Genomic DNA, 10000 nt, shown 5'->3' on the forward strand with positions numbered 1-10000 from the left:
CAAAACTAATTAATTTATTCATTCACCTATTCATTCACTCGTTCATTATGCCTCTATAGAGGTAATTATACTCTATCGCGCTAATTAAATTCTATAGAGTTAATTATCATTCTATCGGAATAATCAGCCTTCGTAGACTTCTCTATAAATTCTTACCTATACTCTGTGTCAGTGGGGGATCGTTTGCCTCAGTGGTTCTCAACCAGGGTCCATGTGACCCTAGGGTATCATATGACCTTTGGACATCCATCTGACTTTTTGGGGTCTGTATAAGATTTTGCTGGGGAAAATTATGAACAATAAATTGCTTATATTTCTACAATGCACAAAATATTTATTTCAATTTTCCTATAAAATTCCTAGTAATATATTAATATATAAATAAAAACATATAATTGGATTTTTTTTTAAACCATGGAATTGCTATGAGGGTCAACCGAGCAAAATAGGAATCAAAGGAGTCCATAGGTCAAATATGATTGAGAGCCACTGATTTTCATGGTCGCTTCGTGTTGCTAGAAATAACAGCCAAATTTCTCTTAAATCACTCTCCATGGCCTTGACCCTTTCACAGCGAAATTAAAAATCATGCGTTTGGTTAATGCAGTCGTTGTCTGGGTTGCTCCTGTTAGGAATTATACTCTTTTAGTCTTTTACTCTTTTACTTGTTTCAGTCATTTGACTGCGGCCATGCTGGAGCACCGCCTTTAGTCGAGCAAATCGACCCCAGGACTTATTCGTTGTAAGCCTAGTACTTATTCTATCGGTCGCTTGCCGAAACGCTAAGTTACGGGGACGTAAACACGCCAGCATCGGTTGTCAAGCGATGTTGGGGGAACAAACACACACATTATATATATACACATACATATATATACGATGGGCTTCTTTCAGTTTCCGTCTACCAAATCCACTCACAAAACCTTGGTCAGCCCGAGGCTATAATAGAAAGCACTTGCCCAATGCCATGCAGTGGGACTGAACTCAGAACCATGTATGTGGTTGGTAAGCAAGCTACTTACCACACAGCCACTCCTGTGCCTATGTGTTTCATCCTTTATCGTTAAACCTTTCACTGCGAAATTACATTTCATGGTTATTCTGGTGATGATGTTAAATATCTACCAAAACAAGTGGAATTGGTATTTTCTGCAAGTAGAATTGGCATTTTCTGCAAGTAGAATTGGTATTTTCTGCTTCAATAAATTTAACAAAACAAAATAGTTTCAGTCACGACATTCATAAGCAAAAGATAGATTGGTACGAGGGTGAGTCAAAAAGTAATACCATTTTGTTTAGGACAGGTATTATTACCAACACAGGAACATGTATCATACATCAAAATGAAGCTGGTTCTCTGTGGATCACATCCTTACTTCTCAACATAGTCACCGTTTCTCTCAATAGCAATGTTCCGCATTCGAATGAGAGCATGTATCCCTGCCCCATAAAATTCTGTTGACTGTTCTTTAAGCCACTTCTTCACTACAGTTTGCACTTCCTCATCACTGGAATCATTTAGCGCCTTCAGACTATCATCTCTTCAGCCCCATGAAAGAGGGTTTGAGAGGCAAACATTATTTATTGTTGTCGTTGTTGTTGTTGTTGTTGCTGTTGTTTAACCACAGGTGAGGACTGATTGAATCTACCAAATAACCCCCCTATCTTTTACGATATCAGGCACCACATTGCCAAAAATGTCTTTTCATTTATAAGACAGTAGGGCTTTGAATTCAGAGAGATTTGCGGTCCCTGTACCGCGTGCGTGTATAATACACGACAGGGTATTAAAAGATGTCGGATGAGGCGAAAGGCATATTTTATTCAATAGATAGCATTGAAAACCTAACTGGAATATTTAATTGTGTAAGGTTGAATGACGGAGTGGAATGAACGAGTCTCAGTTTAATTTCAGGAACAATATGTTTTCCATTCTGTGGCAATTTGGACTTCAGACACGCTTCCATGTAAATGCATTATTCAAATTCTTGTTCCATTACAAAGTCCATTAACTTTATTTTTAAAGTTTGCAATAACATTCTCGATACATTCTTTTTTTCAAAGTCATATTATGAGACGTCAAAGCGCCTGGCCGAGTGGTTAGAGTGTTGAACTCACGAACGCGAGAACATAGTTTCGATTCCCGGATTGGGTGGTGCGTTGTGTTTTTACACTTCGTTTCACATTGCTCCAGTCTGTTCAGCAGTGAATGAGTAAGTCTGGTGTCCTGTTCAGTGGAGATGATGCGATCAGGGTCACTGATAAGTCAGGCGTTAGTTTGTAAGGATTGCACAAGGCTTCGACTTCACAAACTTCATTACAGAGTACAGTGATTCACAACAGCATGTTGCACTGGAAACTGAGATGAGTCGTACACTAGTTTTCTTCAGTTTAGGATATTTTATTTCTAGAACTTGGTTCCAGAACTCAATTGTAGACTGGGGTTCATAGATCGTCTTTAGACTCCCTCCTGTAATTCCATTAGTTCCATTTCCGTAACCAGAGGTTCGAGAATTGGACATCTGTCGTTGACCACTTGTTGTTGGCACTCCGTCGCTTACGACGACGAGCGTTCCAGTTGATCCGATCAACGGAACAGCCTGCTCGTGAAATTAACGTGCAAGTAGCTGAGCACTCCACAGACACGTGTACCCTTAACGTAGTTCTCGGGGATATTCAGCGTGACACAGTGTGACAAGGCTGACCCCTTTGAATTACAGGCACAACAGAAACAGGAAGTAAGAGTGAGAGAACGTTGTGGTGAAAGAGTACAGCAGGGTTCGCCACTCGTTGACCACATCAAACATAAATGAATTTACAAGAAAGGCGAATCAGAGCTTCATCTTCCGCAAGTCATCAAACCTGGCTAGGAAATCATCAAGCAGTCTCTGTAATTTATCTTCGTATTCTTCCACAACTGGCAGAAATAAAATGTCCTAGACTGAAGAAAACTAGAGTGCGACTCATTTCAATTTTATTGCGGGTTGTCTTGTATGTCTGTTGATTCGTCAAGAGCCAAGCTGAATGCAAGAGAATTCTTTAAATCATTTTGCATTTTGCCTGCAACATCAGCAGATGATCTGAGAGGTACGCCTCTCTGCAGTGTGGCGTGAAGTTTGTGTTTGTGCTATTCATCGCTGAAGTCTTGCGTTATTTTAATCTAACGCTGCAACAACTTCAGTTATATTCCCCTTAACAAATTCGCCATAAGAATATGGGCGTTTAGCACGAGTAATATTCGATGAATAACAAAACTGGCTTCAGTCGTTGTATCAACTTCCTTATAGAACGTTGTCAACAGTGTCCGCTGGCCATTTAGGGATGATCTTAACACAGTTAATTTGTTTTTCCTCAATTCTGATTTAGGTGGATAATCACACGAAAAGTTCTTTGTGATTTCTTTTATAGTGGCGTTTCAAGTTACTGGCTTTGTAATGACTGAATGACATGGCAGAAAAGGCACAAATGTTTACCTCCTTTAACGGTGAGTGCAAAATCTTCTTCTCACTCTGGCTTAAAATTGCTGTTTTCATCTTCATATTTTCGTTTTTTACAATTTGAGGAAGCCATCTCCCTTCACAAAATTTTCACAGACACTTTTAGACAAAACTTATATCCGAAGTGTATCGACTAGGTCTGCACAGTTCAACGTCTTGTGTTACACTGCATTAATGTACATAACGTGAGTGCGGTCGGGACAAGACTCATTAAGCCACCCGTGTCCCCGGCGCACCCAAATCTTTAATCCCCCTTACTCATGACCTCAGACTTCTGACGTTTCTCAGTAACCCTTGCTGACCGGAAATTTCTTTAACCCCTCCTGCCTCCTACCATTCCTTCCCTCACCACTAAAGAACAATGCCTCACTCAGATTTAGCATTAAAACTAGGATTTAAATTCTTAAATATTTTTACTAACCATGAACATTAAACTTACGTTTTAATCCAATGGAATCTCAATTCATACTCAGTAAATAATCATAAAGCTTGAATTTTTTCTTATTTACCTTTAAAATAAACTGTGATGAAAACGGGAGCTCAGCCGACCTATTTTCACCAGCCGCATATTAACGGTCGAAGTGCCGCATATGGTTCGCGAGCCGCGGTTTGGCCACTCCTGACATATATATTGAACACACACAGAAAAGCAGACACAAACACACATAAACATACCCACACAAACGCATATATACACATATACACACACACTTCTGTTGCTTTGAATTCCTTCTGTCAAAGATAACCAGTTTCTACGAAACACAGAAGGAAACGGAAACAAAAATGATCGTTAACAATGCAATCTAGATAAAAATGGAGTCTCTAGCCTCGTTTTGACATTTCACTTGCACATATAGACCTACCACAGTGTGCGTCTGTTGATCGTTCATTGTTGGCCACTTTAGTCTCTTTATCTCACGTCAGACATGTCTGGTCACCTGTAAGAGATAATGTCATGGGAAAAATGTGTCACACATACACACACACATACACGTAAACTATAAACGCTGATTGATCTTCAAGATATATTTACATAGACATGTATCTCTGTCTACATGTCATTTTAGAGAGGACATCCACATGTCAGGGCAGTGACACACGCACGCACACATACACACACAGAAACCCACGCATACACACACATGCTCTCACATACACATATGCACATATATATGTACACACACACCTACTCGCGCGCAATAGCGCGCGCACACACACACATACACACAAGCGCACACAAATTCGTACCCAAATACGCACACAAACCTGTGGCCTTTATAGACACACTCACACACATAACGTACGCTCGCATGCCGACATACAGAGACACGTGTACGTCTATACACACACACCTACATAAGGAACACACGTACACACACATACTCATACATGCATAAAGTACACATACATAAGGCACACACACATAAAGCACACCCATACATAAGACACACTCTCACAAAGAAACATGCACTTCTATACACACACACACATAAGGCAAAACACACACACAGATATGTGTTCTCTATACACACACACACACACACACACACACACGAGGCACGCCTCACACAAGCTCTCACGTGGTCATTTGATTGCGGCCATGCTGGAACACCGCTTTTAGTTGAACAAATCGTCCCCAGAACTTACTCATTGTAAGCCTAGTACTTATTCTATCGGTCACTTTTGCCGAACCGCTAATCTTACGGGGACGTAAGCACACCAACATGGGTGGTAGTGGAGGGGGACAAACACAGTCACACAAACATATACACACATGTATAGATAGATAGATAGATAGATAGATAGATAGATAGATAGATAGATAGATAGATAGAAAAATAGACAGATAGATAGATAGAGAGAAATGAAATTAAAAATGGAACCCAACAACACTTTCCCAACCCCCAAAAAATAAACTGAAACACTAAGAATGAACATAAACCAATCAAAAAACAAAATTGGAAGACACTTCCGCCTTCTTGGACAACAAAACACAGATTTGATGTATGACTTCCGATGTGGTATATGATGGATTTTCTTAAAATCCATTGACACGCCAAAGATTTATACACTCTCTACAAACCGCCCTACTCATAAGTGTATACATACACACATACGCTTATATATATATGTGTGTGTGTGTTCAGACACATGGCAGAGTAGACAAAAGGAAGGCATAGAGACATATATACACAGCAATAAAAAGGAAACCGATCGCGATAAAGCTACGAGTTTTTAAGCCCGTTTCCCCTTGTCTAGAAAAGCAGTGCATAACATGAACGAGAATGGATACGGTGCCAGTATGTATGGTAGAAAAAAGTAATTTTAATAATGATAATAACAATAGTAATAATAACATCAATAATAAGGGGACGAATACTGTGGTGAAGAAGTGAAATAAAATAGAATTGAAATAATAAAAAGGAAAGATATCGCATAGCACACGGACGTATCGCTCACATATACACCTGCAAATGTATGTAAATACACAAATGTATGATTATATATGTGCACATATATATAAATATATAGACAGAGATAGATATACACAAGCCCCCACTTACACACACGCACACACACTCATACACATATATATGCATATATATATATATATATATATATATATATATATATATATATATATATATATATATATATATATATATATATATATATATATATATACACACACACACACATACACACAAGCAACTATATATGTAAACGCATGCGTGTATATACGTTTATATGTGTAAATATGTATATATGAATGTGTATCTATGTGGAAGTACGTGTGTGTAAACACATGCAGACACACACACACATACACTCATGCGCAAGCGCTTATTCATGTTTTTGCATGTGAGGAAATATTCTTCATATATTGTAAAATGACATTGTGTTTGACGACAAGGCATGTTAAACTTTGTGCATTTTCATTACAAGTACCAGGCATGTTGCACATATATATATGAATGTATGTGTGTGTCTACGAGGGACATGCGCGAGGTGGGTGAGTATCCTCACGAGCCGCCCCTCCCTCAAAGGGCATAAGCTCTCTCACCACGAGAGATTTTAGGTATAATTATACTAGTGTGTCCATCTGTTCTAATTTACTTAAATTCTATGTCTTTGTGCAGCTGAGGAATGCTCTACATTTTAAATCAATGTAATGATTGCATTGTTCAATTAAATGGAGTCGCATGAAACGATCGTGCTGCATTACCTCTGGATATTCTTGTTGCTTATTTTGATTATATATATATATATAAACATTGATCATAGAACAAACATCAAATTCAAGTCAACGACTTTATATATAACAACATACCTCAAACATTTGATCATATATAAATATTACCATGGTTTTTAAACATATAAAAATATACTTTTACAGAAAACACAGAAGGTAAAAATATATGCGACTAAAATGCATAGAACGGCCTATATATATATATAGTTGAAATTTATAGGAAATCAAAAGACGAAGACAGGTGTATAAACGACTAGCAAGTGTATTAGTTTGACGCTCAGGAAAATGAAAAGGTCGTTTACGTTTCGAGCCTACGCTCTTCAGCAGGAAGGAATAAGAGGTAAAACAAAAAAAGAAAGAGAATATATATATATCTTAATACAGACATGCACTCATTAATATATATGTGCACTTTCGTGTGCACCTACATACGTATACACAAGCATGTTGGATGTTTACTATTTGTTATAGCTGTAGTCCTTTAGCCTTATGTAATCACTGATCTAATGGACTTGTTGTAAGAGATGTTGCAGCTTTGACCAGTTATGGTAGTGCTCTTAAGTCCACTTCCCAACCATGTTGTTTCAGGTTCGATACCGCGGGTGACCTGTGTCTTTTAAGTAAAACATGTTAGATGGGAACTCGGTAAATGGCTGCCGTATGAGCGCGGTTTTGTGTGTGTTAATCACATGGTTCTGAGTTCAGTCCCAGTATGCAGCGCCTTGGGCAAGTGTCTTCAACAAATGTCTACAAGTGTCACATCATCATCATCATCATAATTACCGATATCATCACCATCATAGTCAACCAGCATCATCGTCAACATCATCGTCATCATCATCACCATTGTCCTCATCATCATTGTCGTCGTCGTCGTCGTCGTCATCATCATCATCATCATCATCATCATCATCATCATCATCATCATCATCATCGCCTCATCATCCTGATCATGGTCATGGCGTTAAAGTAAAATAAGTTGACGCAAGAAGTAAAAAAAATAAGAGAAAATGAAGAGGAGAAGGAAGAAAATGGTGACGATGATAATGATGGCGATGATGATGATGGTGATGATGGTGATGATGATGATGATGATGATGATGATGATGCTGATGATGATGATGATAAAGGTGGTAGTGGCGGTGGTGGTGGTGGTGGTGGTGGTGGTGATGATGATAATGATGATGATGATGACGACGACGTCGACGTTGGTGATGACGACGAGGAGGCAATAAAATAAAAATAAAAGGGAAAGCAAGATAGGTAGGGGAGGAGTGGATAGGGACCAGAAAACAGGAGGTGGTGGGGGTGGGGGTGGACTTGGTGGTGTTGGTGGTGGCGCAGTAAGAAGGCAAAACAAAAAGACAGAGCGAAAAAAAAAAGGATTAGATGTAGAAAAAAACAAAGAAAGAAAGGAAAAAGAACTAAACAAAGACGGACAGAGAAAATGTCGACTGTAATTACATTTACAGAAATCAAGAATCCATTTCCGGTCCGTGAAATCTTGTATTTCCATAAGTAAAAATGTCGGCTTTGATTATCGAATCAAAAGTTATATTTCCGGTTTCTTTTTATAACTATTTGAAAGCGTTCGTCTTATCCTTCGTATTTTTCCTCTTATTTTTCTCTTCTTCTTGTCATTGTTGTTATTTTTTCTTCTTTTTTTTTACCCCTTCTTCGTTGTTTTTATTCTTTTACGTCTTCTCTTTTTCCTTCTTCGTCTTCGATTTTGTTTTTTTTTTCCTTTGTTTTCTTCTATTTTTCATCTTATTCTTCAAGGCGACGAATTGGAAGAATCGTTAGCGTATTGGACGAAATTCTTAGCGGCACATCTTCCGGTTCTTACGTTCTGTTCTGGCTTCAAATACCGCAGAGGTCGACTTTGCTTTTCATCCTTTCGGGGTCGATAAAATAAGTACCAGTTGAACACAGGGGTCAATGTAGTGACATAACCCCTTCCCATTGAATTTCAAGTCATGTATCTATAGCGAAAACAATTATTTTCTCCCTTATTTGTCCCCTCGTTTTCCCGTTACTTTTCCCTTCCTCGTTCCGCTTCTTCCTTCCTTTCTTCTTCCTTCATTTTCTAAGTCTTTGAGAAGATAGATTAATTTTTATCGTTTACATTCCTTCTGCCCATTTTCTTTCCATTTGTCTTTCCTATTTACCTTTCTTTCTTGCCTCGACTCATTTGATATCTTTATTCAAGAACTAAGAGCGACTTTCTGGTCGTTCTACTGATTTCATATACTATTATATCTTTCTTTCCTTCCCTTTCTCTTTTCCGACGAAGAGTTATGCTCGAAACGTTAAACACCCTCCTTTCACCGAGCGTTAAGCCAATACACTCTTTGTGCGCGTCCTCACGTTCGTTGTTTTCCTTTTTTCCCGATTTTATTCGTCTATTTGAATTGTTTATATAAAGATACGAGAAGTTTTCGTCAAGGTGACTCTCATTGATGAGGAATACTCTTCCACTCTCAAAATGTGATTAACCTTTCTTTCTCCAATTACAAAATACTCGGCTAATGAAATTCTCGCTCGACACGATGTTCCAATAGCTGAGATATTCTAGAAACAGCTGTTAGAGACTATGTAAACAATTTTATTATATAGCTAAATTAAATGTCCTTGTCAAAACTTACCAAACCATTAACTTCTCATTTCTATTTTAATATATACATGCAATTATATATATGCATATATATATATATATATATATATATATATATATATATATATATATATGCATATATATATATATATATATATATATATATATATATATATATATATATATAGAGAGAGAGAGAGAGAGAGAGAGAGAGAGAGAGAGAGAGAGAGAGAGAGAGAGAGAGAGAGAGAGAGAGAGATAGATAGATCCATATATATATATATGCATATATATATATATACATATATATATATATATATATATATATATATATATATATATGTATATATATATATACACACACACAAGATGGTGGTGGAAATAGCACAGAGGTAGGTCTAAAGCATTTCAATTTAAGAGGGAATTTAATAAAAATGATTTTAAAAATTATATAAAGAAAATATTACTGGTTACGATGTAACAGACATGTTCTTCACCCCCAGACAGAATATAAACTGTTTTTTCTCCAAAGTTTTATAAATTTTCACTGATATTTGATAAGATGGGTTACATCGAAACGGGTAATGTCTTCTTTATATAATTTTTTTAAATCATTCTTTATTAAATTCCCTCTTA

At 37.4% G+C, this 10000-nt stretch overlaps 1 long non-coding RNA gene across 1 annotated transcript in view; it reads left to right on the top strand.

The window, feature by feature from the left end:
• Positions 1-10000, top strand: part of LOC128250630 (uncharacterized) — a 229974-nt gene that overhangs the window by 125785 nt on the left and 94189 nt on the right. The window contains exon 5 of the long non-coding RNA XR_016238098.1: positions 3409-3484. This is a non-coding gene — a long non-coding RNA (uncharacterized LOC128250630). The remainder of the gene's footprint in view (positions 1-3408; positions 3485-10000) is intronic.

Source organism: Octopus bimaculoides, chromosome 23 (assembly GCF_046866305.1).
Source record: "Octopus bimaculoides isolate indiv1 chromosome 23, ASM4686630v1, whole genome shotgun sequence".
In the NCBI taxonomy this organism is placed as follows: domain Eukaryota; kingdom Metazoa; phylum Mollusca; class Cephalopoda; order Octopoda; family Octopodidae; genus Octopus; species Octopus bimaculoides.